The following is a 10,946-nucleotide window of genomic DNA, read 5'->3' on the forward strand; positions in this document are numbered from 1 at the left end:
AATAGTGGAGTTATTTGGTCCTCTCAATTATTCCTCTATCTAAGAAATAGCCCTTCCATAATATCATATTATCTGGATTCTGAATCCATAATATTTATCACCAATTTCTTTCACCTTGGCTTCAGGGACACTATTAAAACTTCCCTTTGAGAAAGCTCCCAACTAATTGGAAAGAGAAGTTACCTATCTCCTATTCCTTATCTATAACTCTTTCCTTTACTCAGACCTTTTTCTTCCCTATTATAACACCAGTGCCCCAGATTCTTTTCTCTTTTAGTTGTTTTTGCTATAATGAGGAAGAAAAGATGTAACCTGGCACAATGGATAGAACACTAGATAGAAAGATCTGGTATCAAATTCCCTCTTTGACATACTGACTATATGACCCTAGGTAAGTCACTTAATTTTATCATGAACTAGGCAATTTTCTAAGCCTAAAAATTGAAGAAAAGGTAAAGTAGAGGGAATTCCCTATTGATAAAGGGAGCTCCCTATACTGGGAATTAGTTCCCTATGCTAATGAAATCATAGTTCAAATTATCCCTTTGCTCATATTAGAAAATTCACCACAGTTGTATGAAACAAGGCATTTATTGAAACCAGCACAAAATACATGACTTAGTCCAACTCTTGCAGTATACCTTGCAGAAGATAAACCTCATTCCCACCTTCATCTGTGGCATATTAAGTCAGGAAAAACATTAATTTCTTCCATTCTCAGAATTAGATAACAATATAGCTGGATATATTCTACATAGATTATAAACATAAAAGCAATTTTAGAAATATTTTCTCCATACTATATATAAAAATAATTTTAACATTCAATTTTGAGTTCTAGATTCTATCCCTTCCTTCCTCCCCCTTTTCCCTTCTTGAAACAGTAAGTAATCTGATAAATGCTATACAGGTACAATCATTTAAACTTATTTCTATCTTAGTCATTTGTGTGGAGAAAGAGACAAAGAAAGAGAGAAGAAAAAATAGAGAGACAAAGAGAAAAATAGTTTGCTTTAAGCCATATTCAGATGCGATCAGTTCTTTCTATAGAGATGGATGACATTTTTCATCATGAGTCCTTTGCAATTGTTTGAATTATTGTCTTGCTGAGAATAGCTAAGTCATTCATAGTAGTTCATACAGTTCATACAGTATTACTGTTACTATGTACATTGTTGTTCTGGTTCTGCTCACTTCACTCTACATCAGTTCATGCAAATTTTTCCAGGTTTATAAAAGCAATTATTGAGCAATTACTAGGTGCCATTTACTGAGCATAAAAGCATAAGCAAAGAAAATAATCCTTGCCCTCAAGGAGCTTATATTTTAAAAGACAAAACTATAGTACAGGAAATATGAGGGAATAGTACCTAGAGTCAGAATACCCAGAGGTGGAAAAAGACATTGTTGGAGGATGAAGAAAGGAGTGTAAGCAGCATAGTGAAGAAATGATAAGAAGCTAGAATAAAAGGATACTTATCTATCTCCTCCCTTTCTTTCTACCTGTATCTAAGATGTTAAGCAAGACAGATCAGATAAAGAGATAATGGGGAAAAATGACTATTTCATTCCACATCATTGCTAGGGTGGGCAATAAGGAAGGTCAATTTCACCAAAGAGTATCAGGTTAAAGAGTAATAAGGGAATCCTATGCCCTGATAAAGCCATCCAGAAAGGTAAGCTGAGTTCCATTTTTTTTTAAAAAGCAACCTTTTTCAGAAGAAATTCTGATAAGTTAATAGAAGAGAAAGATAGGATTCTGGAGATTTGGAGAGGAACAAAGACAAGAGAACAGATTTCCATAGTGCCTCTTGAAGCAAAAGAGCAAAATAGTGGGAGGGTAGAAATCAAGAAGATTTGTCTAAATGCACTGGAAGCAACTCACTTCTACTATGATCTGCTGGCAAGGGAGGATTGCAGGCAATAATAAAGTATGCCATTTTAGAAGTGCCACGGTAGCTACAGTCGGGATAATGACCACTGGTCAATTCACAGTTGGTGACAGGAATGGTTGATGTACTTTTATGACAGTTCTTGTATGCTGGATTCTTACAGGTGATATTGGTTGTGAAACAAATCTTGATGATATTCTCAAGCATGTAATTCAGAAATGTGTTGAAAAACTTACATTGATGGGTGTGGTTGTTGATTTGTCTCATTTCATTGTTGCAATATATATTGTCACTGGAGGCTTTGGTCTTGGGATACTGCACATGTTGTTTATTGAACCACTGAGCAGGAGTGAAACCAGAGGGAAGTGCTGCAGTGATCAGAAACATAGTCATCCAAAATCCCAGCAGCAACACTTGAACAGTCCCCATTAGTGTGATTATCTCTTCTATATAGGGTTAGTAAAGAGAAGAAAGAAAATGAGTAAGAGGTAACAAAACACCCCCCTGCCCTCCCAGCCGATTTGCTATGTGACTTGCAAAGTATTATATCACTGTCTTCTATGATCCCTGTGTCCCCATCTAGTTACTTGATAATCAGTTTGACTACTCTGTATGCAAAGTATCATATGAGGCAATGTGGAAAGAATTAATAGGAGAAAAACAAGATTATAGGGAAATTATTTCAAGGTAGAAATAGGACATCATTTAAAATGAGACCATAGACCTTAATAATTTAAATTCCAGAGGTGTTTAAAAGTGAGGCCCTTCAAAAATTGGAAACTGAGTAGATGCCCATTAATTGGAAAATGGCTGAATAAATTGTGGTATATGAATATTATGGAATATTATTGTTTGGTAAGAAATGACCAACAGGATGATTTCAGAAAGGCCTGGAGAGACTTACACGAACTGATGCTGAGTGAAATGAGCAGGACCAGGAGATCATTATATACTTCAACAACAATACTATATGATGATCAGTTCTGATGGACTTGGCCATCTTCAGCAATGAGATGAACCAAATCAGTTCCAATGGAGCAGTAATGAACTGAACCAGCTATACCCAGCTAAAGAACTCTGGGAGATGACTAAGAACCATTACATAGAATTCCCAATCCCTCTATTTTTGTCTGCTTGCATTTTTTATTTCCTTCACAGGCTAATTGTACACTATTTCAGAGTCTGATCCTTTTTGTATAGCAAAATAATCATTTGGACATGTATACTTATTTTGTATTTAATTTATACTTTAACATATTTAACATGTATTGGTCATCCTGCCATCTAGGGGAAGGGCTGCAGGAAAGGAGGGGAAAAATTGCAACAAAAGGTTTGGCAATTGTCAATGCTGTAAAATTACCCATGCATATAACTTGTAAATAAAAAGCTATTAATTTAAAAAATAATAAAAAAATAAAAGTGAGGCCCTTTTTGTATACTGATGTCAAAGGTCTTGCTTGACATTAGTTGGATTCCATCACCACCATAGATTCTCCTAACACGGAGACAGAATAAACTATTCTAGGTAGATCATATCTGGAATATTATGTTCAATTCTGGATTCCCTAGCTAAAAGAAGTACAATAACAAGAAGATCCAAAGTGAGGCAGCCATGATTGTGTAGACTAATAAATTCATGTCACATTGAATAAAGGAATTAGAGGTACATAGCTTGGAGGAGAGAAGTCTCCTTGGATTAAAAATATAAAACAAAAAGGGATCTCAGAAAGGGTCATCTAGGCCATCTCCTTGGTCAAGGGAGAGGACAGCTGTGTTCAGTATTTCAGGATTTGTAATGTGGAAGAGATATTAAACTTTGTATACAAAGGGCATAACAAATAAAAATGAATAGAAGTTGAAAATAAACAAATTTAGCCTCAATACCAGCAGCAATTATTAGAGTTATTTAAAAGTCAAATGGACTGCCTCATAAAATAATTGTCTACTTCTAATTGAAGATTATCAAGCAAAGACTGGATGACCACTTGTTATATATATTAAATTAGGACCTTCTTTGTTGGTATAAATTGGAATAGTTGACTCCAGAGGCTTTTTCCAACTCTAAAATTCATTGATTATATGATATCTCCAAACATAGAAATGGATACAAAAGTTTGTTTTCTACTGTGTCATAAAAATAAAATGCCACTTGTACTTTTACTCATGAACTATCATCTTCTATGAACTTTTGTGCTTGATTTTTTGAATCCAACAGTTGGCTTCATATTTCTCTCCATATTCCCTCCATATTCTTCTTCATATTCCTTGCACTTATTTTCCAAGGTGCCAAGATCTCCTTGGATGATAATTATTTTAATCAATATAATTCATGGTCTCTTCTAGGATTGGTAATCTACTATTTCAAAATTAATAAGCATATCACTGTTTTTCATCTTCACCTCACTTGCTGCTTTCCCTGACCTTCTTCAAGGTTTGTTTCAAACCTTATCTTCTACAAGAGGCCTTTCCCAGGCATCTCCTTCTCATCCCTAATATGCCACTGCTAGTACTCTCACTCTGAGATTGCCTTCCATTCATGCTGAAATGTACATGCTTGTTTTCATATTGTCTCTCTCAACTCAAATTTCGGAACAGCAGAGATAACAAAAGATCAGGATGAGACATTTTTCTGGTGGAGGAAAATTAAGAGATTAGAAGTAGAAGTCTATAATATTGGAGTAGGGGTCTATCTAGAGTCCATACATGCTGTGCTGAATATAGAAGCATCAACAGTTTGGGGAGCTCCCAGCTCAGAGATAGTAAGAGGTTTAGAAAATTATTATAAAGAAATTACAGAGAACTATTTGCTGGTATTGGGTGTAGTTGGTGCTGGTTGGAAACTCTATTCCCTAGAGTTGAACATATGGTTCTGGGTAGCAGTTGCAGAGGGGAAAGGAATGCTGGTAGTCAATCACAAGGCAGTAAGAATCCTCCCAGTTTCAAAACAAAGAGAACTGCTAGTGCTTGCAGTAACAAGGCACCAAGGGTTCTTCTTTGGTAAAGACTGGAGTATGAAACAGGAGAGTAGTGATCATGCTTCCCCCAAAATCACATCCTGGAAGCACCAAAACCTTGCAGACTCACAGGACTAGTTTTGAAAGCAGCAGAACAAAAATGCTTCAAGGTTCCCCATCCTAGGTAAGTAGAACCCAATTTTAACATAAAGTTCAAAGTTAAGAAATTTTTATGTTAAGAAAATAATCAAATAATTTTAAAAATTTTTGAATATAAAAAACTACTACAGAGACAGGGAGGACCAAGACATAAACTCAGAAGAAGACAACAATGAGAAAACAAAAATAGAAAACCAAACAAAACCAAACAAAAAAACCTCAAAGAAATATGCTATTGAACTCAAACCCAACAAGACTTTTTGAAACAACTAAAGAGATGAGTATAGAGGAAAAAATGAGAAAACAAAGGAGGAGGATGCAAGTAAATTATGAAAAGAGAATTAACAGCATAAAGAACACATAAAATGCAAATGGAAAAAAAGGTAAAAGAATTTGTTGAAGAATAGTAGAATAGGGCAAGTGGAACTAATGACTCCATAAGACATGAAGAAACAATTTTTTAAAAGTCAAAAGAATAAAAAAATAAGAAGAAAATGTGAAATATATCAACAGAAAAATAATTGACCTGGAAAATAGCCCAAGAAAAGATAATTAAAGACTTATTGGACTGCCTGAATAATAATAATAATAAAAAAAGAGCCTGGACATCATATTTTAAGAAATGGTCAAAGAAAACTGTCCTAGTATTTTAGATCCAGAAGGCAAAGTAGAAATTGAAATAATCCACTGATCAGCTCCTGAAAGAGATCCCCAAATGAACCCTCCCAGGAATATTATAGCCAAATTTCAGGGTTCCTGGGTCAAGGAGAAAATATTGCAAGCAGCCAGAAAGAAACAATACAAATGTGTGGAGCCACAATCAGGATCAGATAGGATATAGTGGTTTTCATGTTAAAGGAGTGGAGGCCTTGTACTGTTATGTCACAGTTCTCTTTTATTGTTCTGACTCAGTTTCCCTAATTATCCTGACTCAGTTTTCCTAATTGTTCTGCTTCAGTTTATAATTGTTCTGCTCAGTCCTGCAAAACCACCCTTCACTCTTTATCAGAATATTTGATAAAGATAAAAGATCTTATGTTTTAGAATATCAGAATGCCTCTCCCCATCCCAAGCTATCAGAACATCAGATACCGTCTTATCAAGATGTCTCTCCTCATCTCCGGGGTGCCTCTTCCCATTATGTCATCCCATCTCCAGTAGCTCGCCCCACCCTATCAGAGTCCCATGCCCATTCTCAGCACCCTGACTCCACCCCTGCCTCAGTCTACCCCCTAAGTCTGAGCCATGTGTATATAGGTCATTGGGAACTCACATTGTTTGCTAGATTCTTGGAGATAATAGTCTCATTCAGCCCTGGGACCAAACTGTGGATCCATTTGGTCTCAGTAAATCTCTCCCTTTGAAATAAGTTATTAAATACTCTCTAATCTCTATCTTGCCTCAATTTCTCTAGCATTACAGTACTATGATATTCTGGAAGATAAAGAAACTAGGATTATAGCCAAGAAAAACCCACCCCGAAAAAATGAGTATAATCCTTCAAAGGGAACAAGATATTTAATGAAATAAAAGACTTTCAAGCATTTCTGATGAAATTACCAAAGCAGAATAGAAAATTTGATATTCAAACAGAAAACAAGAAAATAACAAAAAGATAAACATTCAATAAAGTTAATTTACACTCCTATATGGGAAGATGATATATGTAACTCCTAAGAATTTTATAATTATTAAGAGAGTTAACAGGAGTTTACATGGACAGAGAACATAGATATAAGTTGATTATATTAGAATGATCTCCAAAAAAATGAATGGGTAAGAAAGAGGGGTACACCAAGAGAAGGGGAAAGGGAACAGGGGTAAAAATTTCTCTCATGTAGGAGAGGCACACAAGGAAGAGCTTTTACAGCAGTGAGGAAAATGGGTGTGCTTGTGTCAATTCTTGAACTTCATTCTTACCCAATAGGGAAATAGGAGAGGGAGGAGAATAAAGAAAAGGGAGTATAGGGATAATAAAAGGGGAGGTAGATTAAGGGAAGCAATAGTTAGAAGCAAAATAGATTTTTGAAGAGAGACAGGAGAGAAATCAGAGATAGATACAAAAGGAGAGAGAGACAGAGAGGCAGAGAGAAAGAGAAAGAGAAAGGGGAGAGAGGGAGAAAGAAAAGTTCAAATACCCCTAATTAAAAGAAGAGGAAAGGGGGAAGTAGGATTTAATTGCACAAAAAAGGAAAAAAATGACACTGCACAAAGAAATTGCACACAAATAGGACAATTTTGAAAATAATGAATGTTCTATGAAAGTATGAATGTTCTATATATTTTTTAAAAGTTATGTGAAATGCAGATGTATAGCTTTATATAGAATGAAATGTTCTGATGTATACATGGTAATGTTTTCTCTCTGTCTGTCTTTGTCTCTCAATGTATAAGTTCAGAATAAGCAAAAATAATTCAAAGGATAATTGAGTGATTACAGACACAGAATCTCCAGAAAGATATTCGTGGAAAGTTAATAATGGAAGGAGGAAGTAACAGATCCTTCCATAAGAAGAATCTCTAGCAGCAGAAACAAGATTCAGTTGTGGACTCAGAAAGGTAGCCAAGACAGCCAACAGCCATGCCTCTAAATAGAGCTGTCCCTGAGAGCCTGGCTGAGCAACCTATATAATATTACTAAAAGAAGGAGATTAGTGAGGAATCCATAAGGAAAGAAGAGAACAGGTCTGATTACAGCATCCTCAAAAAAGAAATCAACAGATGACATCCTGATTGTTGACTTATACAAAGAACATATTAAAAAAAAAAACCCAAATACAATAGAAGCCATTAAACATAAAAACTCATGAGATGCAGTTAAGAGTTCCTTGAAGGAAAATTTCTATCTGTGAATATTTATGTTAGCAAAAAGTTTTAAATATCAAGAAATTGGTCATATAATTTAATTTATGATATATATATATATATAATATATAATATAATGTAAAAGATTAGTATTTGAAAAGGAAATATTTTACATGATTGCACATGTAATATCTGTATCAGCTTGCTTACCAGCTCAGGAAGTGGAGAGTCAGAAGAGAAAAATAGAATTTGGAAATGAAAACTTAAAAAAAAAAACCAACACATGTTAAAATTTATAATTACATGTAATTAAATACAATATTATTTAAAAAAATAAAAGACGTGTTTTTTAAAAAGGACTGGATGATTTGATTTTTTTTTTTTGCTTGAATCCTTCTACTAGTAATTGTCATTAGCAAGGCTGCAGTCCCACTTAAATCCATCAGGGCCAATGCTCTTTTTACCCAGAGATCTTTGTTGGCAGTGCCCACTAGACTTCCTGGCAGTTTCTTGAAATCTAAATGATACTAAATAAATATGCCAAATTTTACTCAGCAGAGCATTAAAAGATGGTGCCTGAGCACATCTGACAGAAACCATACCCCAAACCTCTCCAAAATGATAGACCCTGCTGGAAATCATGATTTCCTAGTATATTCTTTTTTTAAATAATATTTTATTTTTCCAAGGATATGCTAACATAGTTGCAATATTTACCTTTGCAAAACTTTGTGTTCCAAATTTTTCTTCCTCCCTTCCTCCTTCCATCTCCCCAATTCAGCAAGCAATGTAGAACCTCTACTTATTATAATGATGTATCATCATGGAATTTGAAGGAAAATGGCATTAAGCAACAGCAAAGTAACAGGAGCAAAGTAATCTAGAACCACCTGTGTTTTAGTTTTTTGGTAATAAGTGTGTCCTATAATTCTCACAGCTAGCTCTGGAACAATAATAACAGCACAGTCCTGGAAATAGACCATATCTACTTTCCCTGGAACAGGTAGATAATTATAAAGAGGCTGACTACCAGGAAGTTGGCAATGAGGTGATTAGTTCTTTAGCGCTGGCAAGTCAAGAAGGAAAGAAAAAAGACAAAATCCTCATTATTCCTGTGAAACCCACTTCTCCCTCTACAATCAAAGTGACAGGATGGTGAGAAAGAGAATGGTTATTAAGAATTACAGAGTTCAGATAATGTATGAAATTCAATTAAATGTTAGTACTGTAAATATGAGATAATTGTCTAAGAAGTGAGTATTTTCTTCTTACCTTTTCCCTTGTGATAGAAAGACTACTTTACATAAGAGTCAAAAATGAAATCATTTCTCAGAAATATGAAAATGGGATAGAATTGAAGCCCTGGGAGTTAGATTTCTCTATAAAGGAGAACAGCAATCCCAAATCTAGCATGTAGGTAATAGATGCTGTCTAGCAACCTATCCAGCAATTTATACATTGCTATCTATTGTGTGAAAAATGAAACCAAGACAAAAGAAAGTTGCTGCAAAAGAAAAGATGATGAAGGCGGTGGAATAAGCAAGATCCCTGAATATCTTCCAGAATCTAACAACTCAAATAGTCAACAAAGACACCCAAACTAGAGACAATAAAATATTAACACATAGAGAGAAGACAGTGGGAAACAACTCCATGATAATGTTAGTTTTCTAAGCTGAAGTAATAATGTAGGAATGATTCAAAACTCACTACCACCACCCTCCTCTTTCCTGCCTCAGATTCACATCCTGAAAAACCATGCCAAGCCTATTTTTGTAGGATAAATATGATTACTATCATTTCCCCCCATGGCATTTAGCTAGTCTAAGTGTTCATTCCCTTTCCCCAGGAGCAACATACTCACCTCACCTAACCCTGTTAAGGAAGGTAAATAACAATAGGAGACCCAGCAACAGATCCAGTCGTTGGATAGAACAGGTTTGAATTTAAAATTCAGCTTTAGTTGGTTGAATGGAGTTTTTAATATGGCCAAAAAAGAAATCAATCAAATATTCTCCGTTGTTCAAACTAAAGTGAACTTTGAAATTCTCTGAGTTTGGTGGTTACAATAGGAAAAAAAATTAGAGAAGTTGTGGTTACAAGGGGAACAGAAAATGCAGTCACAAGATTCGGTAACACTTTAGCAGAAAGTAAACAGGGAGAGTTTGGCAATAAGCCATTAACTACTGCTGGGGCGGGGCCAGGGAGTGAGGAAAATCATAAACAAAATTTTATATTAAGGCAAATAATTCAAACAAAAGAGTGCTAAAAGGCTAGCTCACAAAGTCAAAGGATAAGAAACATTCCTTAGAAGAAAAAAAGAGATTCCCAAATGAAGAAGAAAATGAGAAATGTGGAAGAAAGAGAGAAAGAGAGAGAGAGAGAGAGAAGACAGAGACAGAGACAGAGACAAGAGAGAGACACAGAAAGACGTACAGAGATACAAAGAAAGAGAGAGAGAGAGAGAGAGAGAGAGAGAGAGAGAGAGAGAGAGAGAGGAGAAGGAGAAGGAGGAGGAGGAGGAGGAGGAGGAGGAGGAGGAGGAGGAGGAGGAGGAGGAGGAGGAGGAGGAGGAGGAGGAGGAGGAGGAAAAAAAGAAGGAGGAGGAGGAGGAAGAGGAGAAGGAGGAGGAGGAGGAGAAAGGGAGGGAGGGAGAGAAAGAAAGAGGGAGGAGGGATGAATGAAGGAAGCCTATGTAATCTAAAATAAAATGGATAAGCAAAACTAAGGGCAGGGATCATATACCGATTTAACAGAGGAAGGAAAAAATACATATAAAATACTTAAAACATTCTAGGTTTTAAAAGCCAAACTGGATCTTTTATTATTATCATTTTTCAGTCCTGGAGATGATAGGGAGCCACTTGTATTTAATAAGTGTGAGGTGGAGAGGGATGAGAAATTAAGATCTTTACTTAGGAAAATCATTCTGGTAGCTGAATGGAAGGTGGACTGGAATGGGAAGAATCTTGAGAAAAGGAACTCAATCGAAAGACTATTTTCACCATATAGTTGTAAGGTAATGAAAGCCTCTAAGAAGGTGGCAGTTGTATCAGAAAAGAGGTAATATAAATGAGATGCTATAACTGATATAATTGACAAAAATTAGCCACAAATTGGATATGGAAGAGAGATG

General features: G+C 35.5%; 1 long non-coding RNA gene across 1 annotated transcript; it reads right to left on the bottom strand.

Annotated features, from left to right (window-relative positions):
- Nucleotides 1-572: 572 nt before the first annotated feature.
- Nucleotides 573-10,205, bottom strand: LOC127549134 (uncharacterized). The gene is made up of 2 exons (XR_007950522.1): nt 9,675-10,205; nt 573-2,338 (listed from the first exon to the last, which is right to left on the bottom strand). It is a non-coding gene; the product is annotated as an uncharacterized LOC127549134 (long non-coding RNA).
- Nucleotides 10,206-10,946: the final 741 nt, after the last annotated feature.

Source organism: Antechinus flavipes, chromosome 2, assembly GCF_016432865.1.
Source record: "Antechinus flavipes isolate AdamAnt ecotype Samford, QLD, Australia chromosome 2, AdamAnt_v2, whole genome shotgun sequence".
In the NCBI taxonomy this organism is placed as follows: domain Eukaryota; kingdom Metazoa; phylum Chordata; class Mammalia; order Dasyuromorphia; family Dasyuridae; genus Antechinus; species Antechinus flavipes.